General features: G+C 40.8%; 1 protein-coding gene across 5 annotated transcripts in view; it reads right to left on the reverse strand.

The window, feature by feature from the left end:
• Nucleotides 1–12,854, reverse strand: part of dcc (DCC netrin 1 receptor) — a 219,279-nt gene that overhangs the window by 189,365 nt on the left and 17,060 nt on the right. The gene's annotated exons all lie outside the window — the stretch shown is intronic.

The raw sequence follows: 12,854 nt of genomic DNA on the forward strand, positions 1-12,854 counted from the left end.
CAAACATGAGCAATAAAACACACATCAGGAGAAGCACATCAGATGCCTCATAAAACACACTAGTTTATGCTGCACTGTTCCACTCATACAGTCTTCCAACCTGCAGGGGATACATGGAATGCAGCACTACACTATCACTGATACGTGTGTGTGTATGTGTGTGGGTGTGTGCGTGCGTGCGTGTGTGTATATGTATATATATATATATATATATATATTTATATTTATAATTATTTATTTATTTATTTATTTATTATCTATATATTTATTTATATATTTAATAATACGTCATTATCACTAATGTGTGATTGAATGAGTATGGGAGCTTGAGGAACATTTGAGGTTGAAATAGCATAGTGTAGCTTTTTTAGATTTTCAAATCATTTTGCTAGCAGGTCCATGTAAAGTTTTCCCAACAATGCGCCACAAAGTTTCCATCCATGATGTTACCGTCCATAATGTGGTTGCGCAACAGATTTATTTTAATTTTAATAGTCTTTTAAATGTCTCACTGTACTGCACTTGCACCCACTTTTCAGACACACTATATAATTGTAAGTAAAATATCACTTTAGAAACAAATTGTGCATTAATTGCCAATGAAAACCTTTGATTGTAAAATATTCAATATTCACAGCAAATGGAAGGTATAACTTAGTTTTTAAAGTTTCATTTCTTCTGGTACTTTACATACAGCCCTTCAAAACGGCAGGTGCAGATGGCCACAAGAACCTCCAGAGGATTTAAGGAGGTTGGCACATTTACTGTGCTCGGTAACCTGCTGTCCTGCTGGGCTTTGTGAGGATCGAAAAACCCCTGCTGTCTCTGGACTTACACCAACCTCAACAAACATACATCTTAAAACAGTTTGTGTGCAGAGAAACCCAGTTTTATCCCATTAAACATGGAAATTATCCATAAATGCAAAACATAGCAGTATTAATTACAGTAAATGTCACAGTTTGGTATGTAACTGTACTGTAAGATATAATAAAGGCAAATGTGTAATATATGTAAAGTGCAGATGGTTCGAGAATCTCCAAAGGGATCAAGGGTCAGACTGTGCAGTATGATGAGAGTCTGCTATCCTGCCGGGCTTTCTAACCCCCCCCCCCCCCCCCCCCACACACACACACACGCACACACACACAATTCCAATCCCCAAAGTACCGCACACTCCTTCATCCTCTATTCCTGAAAATCCCTGAATACACACACGCAAACATAAACACTCAGATTTTAAATGCATCTCATGCATGGCGTAACAAAAGTTAAACTGACCACCCATACTGGCGAGAAGCTTACACGCACGTGCGCACACACTCGTATTCAAATTCTCTAATTAAATTATGATTTACACGAGATTAAAATGTTACGGTGGTTTAAGAGCATTTTCAGAGAGCTGTCATCCCGCCCCTATTGTACTACATGCACACAAGCACACACACATACACGCACAAACTGGCAACTAATCCCACCATACACACACGCTCATGCGAGCAAAGGCAAACAAAGTGAAGTCAGCAGTTAATCCCTCACACACACACACACACACACACACGCACTCATACACACTCAGGAGTAGCAGTGTTAAGAAAGGAGTGGCAGGCTGACAGCATTTATAAAAGACTGAACAGATGTTTATTGTCCAGTTACCTCCCATTTCTGTATGTGTGTGTGTGTGTGTGTGTGTGTGTGTGTGTGTGTGTGTGTGTTTGTGTGTGTGTGTGTGTGCGTGCGTGCTTCCTGTAATCTTGGAAAGTTGTTTTCTCTTTTGTTTTCTTGTGTTGAGAAAAGTTCTTTAGTCTAAGTCAGGATTGAAAGTAGTGCCAAACTTGTGTTTCTTCTGACAAACATGTCCACCTTCATATGGTTGTATTGTATAGAAATACACATCCTAAATAATTATATAAATAAATTAAATAATTAATATTGTAGAGCTATGACAATACACAAAGGACTACATTTACGTCATCAAACTTCACTTGTTCCATGCCTGCATCTAGTGACCTGTCAGAGGTCAGTGCTGGTGTGAATATTATTTATTTTTAAGGAAGGAAGACAGATGTCTGAGACATCATGTTTTTTCTCATGCAACATAGATATACATAGAACTGGATATTGTGGCTGACATTAAGAGACTGTGTGCTTAGCTATACACTGTTTACTGTACCAACAGAATTTTTAAAAGGGACAGCGCTGTTTAAAGATGTTTTTAAGTAGGGATGGCAAGTACCAATACCAGATATTGATGCCAAAACCAGCTTAATTCCACGGTCTCGGTACTCGCGACCTTGGTTTATACCTGTATCTATATTGTGGACATTTTAAAATTAGGAGAGAACATTGAATTCAGTGACATAAAGTAGTCTTTCCTTCCAAAAGACGTATTGAAAAAAAAAAGCATTTTTGTAGTCACAAGAATAATCAGTGCAGTGGTACTCTTTGTGGCAAGAAGCCCATCTGCTAAACCCATGGTGACCTCCTACTCCGTTTCTTCTTCTGTCCCACAACATCTGCCATGACCCCCTGACTGTGTGTGACTAACAGCACTGTATGAAGTCAGTGTGAGTGTGCATGTGCGTGTGTCAGACAGATGGGATCATGGGTGTTGATTGTCATGGAGATGAGGACAAGCATTTTTAATGCACACACACACACACACACACACACACACACACACACACACACACACACACACACACGTTGCAGCTTGTCTCAGTTATCCTTCAGATTTAATCGCAATGCATAATACTTACATGGATCTTTATACAGAAGATAAACAAAACTTAATTCATCAGGATTCTTAAATTCCCTTACCATTGCCACTGATGTGATACAAATATTTGTTGTTTAAACAAATAAACCTCTGCAATAATAATGGCTTGCACACGCAAGTCTTGTTCCAATCCAAAATAATGCAACCCATAGAGCCATGTTCCTATAGAGTGAGGCTTGGTTCATGACAAACTGGAGCAGATTGATTATTTTTATAAAATATGATGTGTTTCTATATTGGTACAGCGATGAATTGTGGGAATCTGCAGCTCATATGCCTTTAACATTGTGCAAGACAAGGATCATTAACCCCGCCTAGGTTTATTTTATTTAGATTTGCTGGGAAATAAGTAGAAATATTACATATTTTCCATTTTCATTCAATTCAAACAGTGCATTTTAATTTGCTATACCTTGTCTAACAATTTTCATTAAACAATCTATTTCCCATTGCAAACGGTCCTATTAACTAAAAGGCATTGTTTATGCATGTATTTAATAGTAATAAAAACACTATGAAATAGTTTGGATGTGGAAGACAAAAGTAGAATTTTTACTTCTTGTAATAGCATCTTCAGTCACTTATTATCTATTGCTAAAATTTAATCAAGTCATTAGCTGAATTATTCTTTGTTTCAATTCACATCCCAAAACAAATCTTCAGACTAAATTCCAGAGACGGTTCCAATGATTTGACAGTTGATGCTTCATCCATCTGTTTTCCAACCGAGTTGAATTTTTGACTCCTTGTTCTTTTACATAACCACAGCAATGACATATTTTAGCCTCAGTGCAACCAATACCCTGAATGCCAGGGACATGTTAATGTCAACACTGACACTATAACCACTATTCACGATTTGCCAGGAAACCTCAAGTGGCTATCCTATGAAAAGCATCACTTGGCATTACCACAGTCAGAACTGGAGAACAGGTACCCAAGTGCATAATGCTAAAAATAAAAACACTCAACAAACAATGCCTTTTTTGTTCATGTAATTCCTTATTGCAGAAAAAGATTATACAACCCAGTGGTGGTCTGGTATGTCACAGTGTTGGATGAATTTATCTGGGGGGGGTTACAAACATCACCGCTGGTTTTGATAAATGATTGACAGTTACTTCAAAAGCAACAACGGGCTCTGGCGGTGTCTCTGTCACCTACTGTGAGTGTTTCTCAAACAGAAGCGTGAAAAGAGCTTCTGGGTAAAACAGAACCTGGAGAGCAGCCAATGAGCTGCCAGGACTAATGCCTCACACAGTAAACAAGTCTGTAAAATCTTGTTAGGCTATCTAATTTGTCATGAGAAAAGCTGCATATGAAGGAACATGTGCCTTCGAGAAGTAATTGTGGTCTTGAAACATACTTCTTAATCAATCGGAGCTTGAGGTAAACTTTTTCATTTTACGAAGACATTTTCACAAATGTTGTGAGTAGCCTGACTTAAAAGCTTGAATCCCCGCCCCAAGAAAACACTCCAAAATCATGTTGAAAGTCACATTGAATGCTGGAAGATTTTATAGATTTTTTTTCCCTTTCATTGCTTGTATATTCTAGTGACTAGTCAATGGATTGGCTTGCAGTCCCTAAATTTTTGTCCATGTGATATATGAAAGTGAGTTCTGCAATAATCCAAATGGTACTCATTACACAACTGCGAATCGTGGTATAGGTAGGTTAGGAATGGATATTTCAAACTTTATTTTGAAAAGAAATTGAAGTTCTAACTTCAAGGTGTTAAAAATACTTGAACCTCTCCTCATTTACATATGTGCACCTTCAAGAGCAACTCAATGTTGAGTATTATGCTCAAGGATACTTCAACATGGTCATGGAGGTACTGAAAGCAGGCAACCTTTGAGTTATGAAGTGCCAATTGTACTACACTGGAAATCATAATTGTGGTTCTAAAAACACAAGATAAGTAAAGGTCATATGAAAGGTACAATGAGTCTACAATCTGAGCTTCAATTAAAACCAAACCAACAACAATATTTCATCCAAAGCTTAAATGAGGAGGAAGGGAGATGCCGATGCTGTTGGCTACTGGAGAAAAAAACAACCTTTAAAATACACAGCAACTATATCCAGATCAAAGGAAGCAGACGAACAGCCTCAAGTCTCAAAGATATCCCCAAGAGCTTGAACGTACTCATTAAACCTAAAAAATCCAGTATTACACAGAAAAGGCAACATGCGGAATTGGAATATTGTATTTTGTGCAACTCTAGGATTGCATGTGAAGTTATTTAAGAGGTTTTTGTAGCTACCAAGCAGACTTAATGTCTCCAATGTCTGGTATTGCTAAATATCCTCAAGGGTTTTGAGAGTAGCATATTAACAGCATAATCAGGGGTAGGAGACACAAGATGATACAGATGGAAAGGATTCTAAATTGAACATTTAGGAAAAAAGTACCGTAATTTTCGGACTATAAGTCGCACCGGAGTATAAGTCGCACCAGCCATAAAATGCCCAAGAAAGTGAAAAAAAAACATATATATGTATATAAGTCGCTCCTGAGTATAAGTCGCCCCCCCACCCAAACTATGAAAAAAAACGCGACTTATAGTCCGAAAATTACGGTAGATCAATTTTCGCACGTCCTGAATGTTGTTTGTCACCTAAATGTTGAACAGAGGCTGAGATCTACCGGAGTCAAATTCACAATAACACTAGTATTTTTGTGACAGGACAAAATGTGCAAAACAAAGAAACTGAGAGGAGCAGTACATCACCCTCAACTGATGATAATTTTGTAGCAAGAAGGGGGGCAACTTAATTGGCACAGTTGGGTCTTTGAATTCTCCAGAGAATAATTTGCAATTCTTAATTATTGTTTAATGATTTGTTGCCACTCATTTGAATCCGGTTTGAAACACTAACGTTGGCAGTGTGCAAAAATGCAAATTGTTTGCCAGGGTCTCCAAGTCCGGGCCTCAAAAGCCCCTATTTTGCTTGTTCCAACACACTTGGTTCAAATGATCAAGGTTGTGCAAAGTTTGCGGATGAGCTGATCATGTGACTCAGGTGTGCTGGACCGGGGAAACATTAAAAACAGACTGGATAGGGTCTTAAAGACCAGACTTGGAAACCCCTGCATCACAGTTTTCCGCACTTCACTATTCACAAATTCACCCATTGTCGATTTTTTTCAGGGGGGGGGCAACAAACACCTACTTGCGTTTTTCTGCAATATTGCAAAGGAGTCCGAATTTGTTTTATATTTGTAGCGAAATACAATTTTGTGGATATGTATTATTAATATGCACAAATGCTGCAATAGCAATATACAAATAAACGTAGTAATCATAAGTTTGCACAGATAAAACTTCCCCGGTTGGTTAATTTACATACTATTCAAGTGTTTCAGTGCTTTTCATATGTTGTTGTGCCCTTAATTCATCAGCCAAACACTAAAGTTATGAAGAATGTAAACATTCTGGATATGCTCCAAGAACGAAAAAGTATTATGGTGTCTGTGAGAGTACTGCAGTCGACAGCAGTGGTCCCCATTTTTTTTCTGCCAAGGACTGGTACGCGTTATTACGGATTTTTCTAAGACCGGCAACCATTCGTCAATGAGGCGTGCTGACATATCTCCTGATCGGTAACTAATCACAAAGAGTGGGTGAAGTTTGGATTTTTTTTTCCTATCTCTGTGGCCTGTTACCAAATGGTGTGGGGGCGGGTGGTTGGGTAGCAGTAACCTGCAGTACATAAAGAAGATTCAAACCTACTACTGTGACATTCCCGTTGATGAATGTTGAATGTGTGTGAGCAAGTCAGAAAGACAGATAATGAGATACCATTGCTGTCTGAGAGTGCGTGTGCAAGCAAGCGGTATAGTGGGTTTGAAAAATGAGCTCTTTTACATGTTTTGGTACGAGCGATGGGTTAGTGAATTAATTGAAAATCGAAAAGTAATTTTCATGAAAATGTCAAATTACCGTATTTTCCGGACTATAAGGCGCACCTAAAAACCTCAAATTTTCTCAAAAGCCGACAGTGCGCCTTATAGTCAGGTGCGCCTTATATATGGACCAAATTCCGTCTAAATTGCGTATCGCGTCTAAATTTAAACTGGCCTGAAGCATTGTGTTGTAAAATCAATCATAAGTGGCCCGTTAAAGACTATGAATCATGAATCAAAAAGACTATGGATTATTATTTTGTGATTATAAACTAATTTGTTGTGTCTGAAGTTGAAATAAAAAAGATAAAATTGAGAATGATTTGATTTGGATTAAAAATCTGACATGATGCAACCTGGCCTGTTTACTGCAGTCACAAACACTAATATCACCCTTCTTATTCATACAACAATAACAACAATAAAACAAACTTAATACATCTAATAAAAAAGTCATTCAACTTTCATAAAATTGTTAATTTGTTATTATTTTAATCTTTAACTTTAACTTTTAAAGTTTACTGATCTGACTGTTTTGTTTTGTACTTTTTAAAGTAAGCTTTACATGTTTATTTTGTGTGTTGTGTGATATTAACATTATTGATATATTGTTATTGTTTTCACTATTTCAAGTTATTATATTGTGATTGCATTAATGGTGTGCCTTATAGTCCGGTGTGCCTTATATATGGACAAAGTTTTAAAATGGGCCATTTATTGAATGCACCTTATAGTCCGGTGCGCCTTATAGTCCGGAAAATACGGTAGCTGTAAAAATTCTCATACTTGCCCGAATGTGTGTACCCAGCTTATACTAACATCTAGGACAGAATGAAGCAAATTCCAAATCCATTTTTACACTTTTTATACATGAAAAAAGTGCAAAAAAAGCACAACTCAAAAATATATTTGAATGCAATCCAAGTTGTGTCACCATCAGTGGAAATAATCAGCCCATGATGTCACCGCCACGTCATCCTGCAGCTGTAGTGTCACCTCCTGTTGCTGATGTCGTTTGATGTCACCGCTCTGGGCAGCAAATTAACATCATGACTGGATGTTACATGCAGGGAACCTACTGATGTGGCTGCAGGCGTCCCTCTACTGTGCTTGTATTACAGTAGCTGCTTAAGCCGTTGTGACATTTCTCTGAAGTTTACTTCCGTTATAACAAATTGAGACATGAAAGTTTTCCGGGTCGGTGAAGATTTTCATCTTTTAAACACAGTGACCGGTTCTCTAAGGGTCACACTCTCAGTGACATGCGCTGGATCCTGATGAGGAGTGACAGGTTGTGCTGATTGACATAGTGATGTCATTGCAGCTCGTTTGAGTCTCCGGAGAGGGGAAAAGAAATTGCTGTATGGAGTCTCAGACTTCAAGCACTAACAGTGTGTTATTACGGATGTAATAATTCACTTGGCAACCAATTTCTGACAAGTTTTTCAAATGACATGAAGGAACTGTAATCTTAAAAGATGAACAGCAATTAGACAAACCAAGCCGTGCTGAACACTAAATAACTTTCCTGTGGCATAAGTGGTCTTAAAATAAACATCAATTTGTCATGTAATAATTGTGGTGGGTTTTTTTATTTGCCGATGGACAGTTGTGCTTTGTCGCCAAGGTTTTTAGGAGAGTTCCCCAGGGCAGGGTTTGGCTCTTCACCGGAGTGGCCCATGCTACTCTACGCTTCGATTTGTCATTGGTGACCGGGCGAGTGTCGAGCACGCACCATGACTTCAAACATAAGCAAAATTATGTTTTCCTCATAAGCAGAATGATTCCTTACCCTTACCATTTTTTCGCAAAAAACGAAGGGAAACAAAATGGGGAATTGTGGGATATATTGGCATTAACCAGTCACTTTAAGCATATGATAAACTGACTGTGCCATTATCTAACGTCACAATTAACAATGTTTTGAACAACGCATATTTAATTTGACCAGCGTTTTGGGGTTCAAATAATCATGTTTTGAACAACCGGGGAGCCCTGTATTGTAAAACATGGCTGGGTTTTTCCACATTGCTCCATAATGCCAATGGAGACAATAGGGAAGTAGTGTAGAATGAAACCCTCCCATTAAATGCCAGTATATGATCGAAATAATTTGTCTTCAGAATCAATATCAATTGTATTATGAATCCACAAGAGAAATGAGATGTACACTGAAATTCAATAACACAGAGTTGAGTTTGTCAGCTCCGCAACAAGTCCCACATGGCAGTTTTTATGGAGCTACAGCGTTCCTTGTGTTTACAGCTTACAAAATTGTCCTTAAAGCGACAATAAAATGTGCTGTGAGCTATAATATTACGTCATTTGCCAGCGGTTCTTATTACAAACATGTTTCTTTCTGTTCAAGAGGTTGGCAACAAAGTACGAGAATATTCCTTATCTTAAGGAAAATTAAGGGAAAAAAAATATGATTTATTATTGTTGATTATGTCACCAATATATGTACCGTATTTTCCAGACTATAAGTCGCGTTTTTTTTCATAGTTTGGCCGGGGGTGCGACTTATAATCAGGAGCGACTTATATGTGAAATTATTACTTGATCCTTAACACATTACTTACTAGTATAGTTGATCACTTCACATATTATTTCCAATTTAAACCGCATGAGATTGCACTAGGCCTGTGGAATAATTGGAACTGCCACTGACTGAGTCTGAATCCATTCACTGACTTCCGGAGTCAGCGGAGTTGTTTATAACACAGAGGACAGAGATTGACACAGAGGACGAAGATTTCGATGGATTTAATGATTTGGAGTGACACGGACGGTTCGATAAAATTGTTATTTATGTTATAGTTATTTGATATATAGTTTATATATAGTTATTTTGGCCTGTGGAATAACTGGAACCGCAACTGACGATGTGTCCGACGTCAGTGCCGCATGCACTTCCAGGGTCAGCAGCGGCGTTGTTTACACAAAGGACGAAGATTTCAATGGATTTCAATAAAATGGAGTGACACCGATGGTTTGATAAATGTGTTATTTGTGTTATAGTTATTTGAATAACTGTTGGTATGTTAGACTTAGACTTAGACTTAGACAGAACTTTATTGTCATTTTGTCAACACTAGGTGTGTACAAAACGAAATTTCGTTGCATACGGCTTTCAGCAATGTAGAGGTATTTCGGCTGGTTAAAAAAAAGTGACATTCTATATAAAAATATGAAATAAGATAATTATAAAGTACAAGGTGCAGCAGTGATAAAGTATGTGAACAGTGCAGGAGACAAAAACAGTATTTACAAGTGTGCAGAGGAATGCTACGTTTGAATGTTCAACAGTCTGACGACAGCAGGGAAAAAACTATTGCAGAACCTGGTGGACCTGCAGCGGATGCTGCGAAACCTCTTCCCAGAGGGCAGCAGGGAGAACAGTCCATGGTGGGGGTGTGATGGGTCACTGATAATATTTCGGGCTCGGGACACGCAGCGCTGGGATGACAAGTCCTGAATGGAGGGAAGAGGAGCCCCGATGATCCTCTCTGCTGTCCTCACCACTCTCCTCAGGTTCTTCCAATCGGAGGCGCTGCAACCTCCACACCACACCGAGAGACAGCTTGTCAGAATGCTCTCTATGGTGCTTCGGTAGAACGTCCTCATGATGGGTGGGGGCAGGTGGGCTCTCCTCATCCTCCGCAGGAAGTACAAGCGCTTCTGTGCCCTCTTGACCAGTGTTGTGGTGTTCACAGTCCAGGTGAGGTCGTCTGTGATGTGGACTCCCAGGAATTTAGTGCTGCTGACCACCTCCACAGCTGAGCTGTTGATGATCAGTGGAGCGTGGTGAGGCTGGTTCTTCCTGAAGTCGACGATGATCTCCTTCGTCTTCTCCACATTCAGGATCAGGCTATTTTCTCTGCACCAGCCCACCAACTGCTCCACCTCCTCTCTGTAGTCCAGGTCGTTGTTGTCCCTGATGAGGCCCACCACCGTTGTGTCGTCTGCAAACTTCACGATGTGATTGGTGGTGAACCTGGGGGCGCAGTCGTGTGTCATCAGGGTGAACAGCAGGGGGCTCAGGACGCAGCCCTGAGGGGAGCCTGTGCTGAGGGTGATGACATCGGAGGTGTTCTGTCCGACCCGGACTGACTGAGGTCTGTTGGTGAGGAAGTCTAGCAGCCAGTTCCGAAGGGGGGTGCTGAAGCCCAGGTGTTCCAGTTTTTCCACCAGATGTTGTGGAATGATGGTGTTAAACGCTGAGCTGAAGTCCAGGAACAGCAACCGCACGTGGGTGTTCCTCTCCTCCAGGTGAGCCAGGCTCAGGTGAAGAACGGAGGAGATGGCATCCTCAGTGGAGCGGTTCTGCCGGTAGGCAAACTGGAACGGATCGAATGTTGGGGGGAGTCTGGAGACGATGTGATCTTTGAGCAGCCTTTCGAAGCACTTCATCATGATGGGAGTCAGTGCCACAGGTCTGTAGTCATTCCATGAGGTGATTTGAGGTTTCTTCGGCACCGGAATGATGGAGGCAGCCTTGAAGCACACTGGCACTTTGGCTTGGTCCAGCGAGATGTTAAAAATGTCTGTGATGACACCAGCCAGCTGGCCTGCACATTCCTTGAACACCCGCCCAGGTATGTTGTCGGGGCCTGGGGCCTTACGTGGGTTGACTCTTCTCAGAGTCTTCCACACGTCGGCTGAGTCAAGGCAGAGGACCTCCTCTTCCTGGTGGGGAACAGTTTTAACTGCCGGAGTGCTGTTTAGTGCCTCAAAACGCCCAAAGAAGTTATTTAGACCATTTAGGAAGTCAGCATCAACCTCACCCACCGGGGGGGAGGGTGAGTTGTAGTCCGTGATCGCCCGTATGCCTTGCCACATACTCCTGGTGTTATTGGCGTCGTGGAAAAAATCCTGAATTTTCCGACTGTGGCTTCGCTTCGCTAGCCTGATGGCACGGTTCAAGTTGGCTCTCGCTGTCCTCAGTGCCTCCTTGTCGCCAGACTTGAAGGCTGAGTTCCGTGCTCGTAGCATATGACGTACATCCTCAGTCATCCAGGGTCGTTGGTTGGCTCGGGTGATGATGTTCTTAGTGGTGCTGACGTCCTCGGAGCATTTGTTGATGTAGGCTGACACAGTCGGGCACGTTCTCAGTTCCTCGTTTGTGTTTATGTAACGTTAGCATACCGTATCATTTAGCCTGTTGTTGCCTGATCATGTCTGTTCTTGGTGTTGGATTTTGTCAAATAAAGTTCTCCCAAAAATGCGACTTGTACTCTGGTGCGACTTTTTTTTTTTTCTTTATTATGCATTTTATGGCTGGTGCGACTTATAGTCCAGAAAATACGGTATATCCTTGAAAGTAACTCAGCAGTAAGTAAATAAATAAATAACATTTTAAAAAATCAAGTATTTTATTTTTCAGCCACATGCAACAACTGCATGATGTGTTCTATGCCTGTCTGCTCTGCTTTTTTCTGTCTTCAGTTTTCTGGGTGGAGCCTGGATGGTATACCTGTTGGCAAGTAAGCCCAGTTTATTTGTACTATTCATCCATCCATCCATTTTCTGTACCGCTCAGTCCCCACGGGGGTCGCGGGTGTGCTGGAGCCTATCCCAGCCGTCATCGGGCAGTAGGCGGAAGACACCCTGAACCAGTTGCCAGCCGACCGCAGGCCACACAGAGACAAACAACCATTCGCACTCGCACTCACACCGAGGGACAATTCGGAGTGCTCAATCGGCCTACCAAGCATGTTTTTGGGATGTGGGAGGAAACCGGAGCGCCCGGAGAAAACCCACGCGGGCCCGGGGAGAACATGCAAACTCCACACAGGGAAGGCCGGAGGTGGAATCGAACCCGCACCCTCCTAACTGTGAGGCGGACGTGCTACCCAGTGCTCCACCGAGCCGCCATTTGTACTATTCACTTAAAATTATATTTAGCTGCACTGTTACTTCCCCAAGTTGACATTTGTGTAATGATATATGATATACAATATGTACATGTAATAACGACATCTGCATGTGAGGTTGTTTTACATAGACATAGGAAAATGAAGCTTGAAATTTGCTTCATAAACCACTTGTACTTTTGATGCCTCTAAATGGCATTGTTGGTTTAAATAAAGAGTTTAAGAAATGGTAAGTCAATATATGTACTTTAAGTCCAGTGTTGAACAGAGAGTGCCCTCTAGGGGA

This window comes from Syngnathus acus, chromosome 12 (genome assembly GCF_901709675.1).
Source record: "Syngnathus acus chromosome 12, fSynAcu1.2, whole genome shotgun sequence".
Classification (NCBI taxonomy): domain Eukaryota; kingdom Metazoa; phylum Chordata; class Actinopteri; order Syngnathiformes; family Syngnathidae; genus Syngnathus; species Syngnathus acus.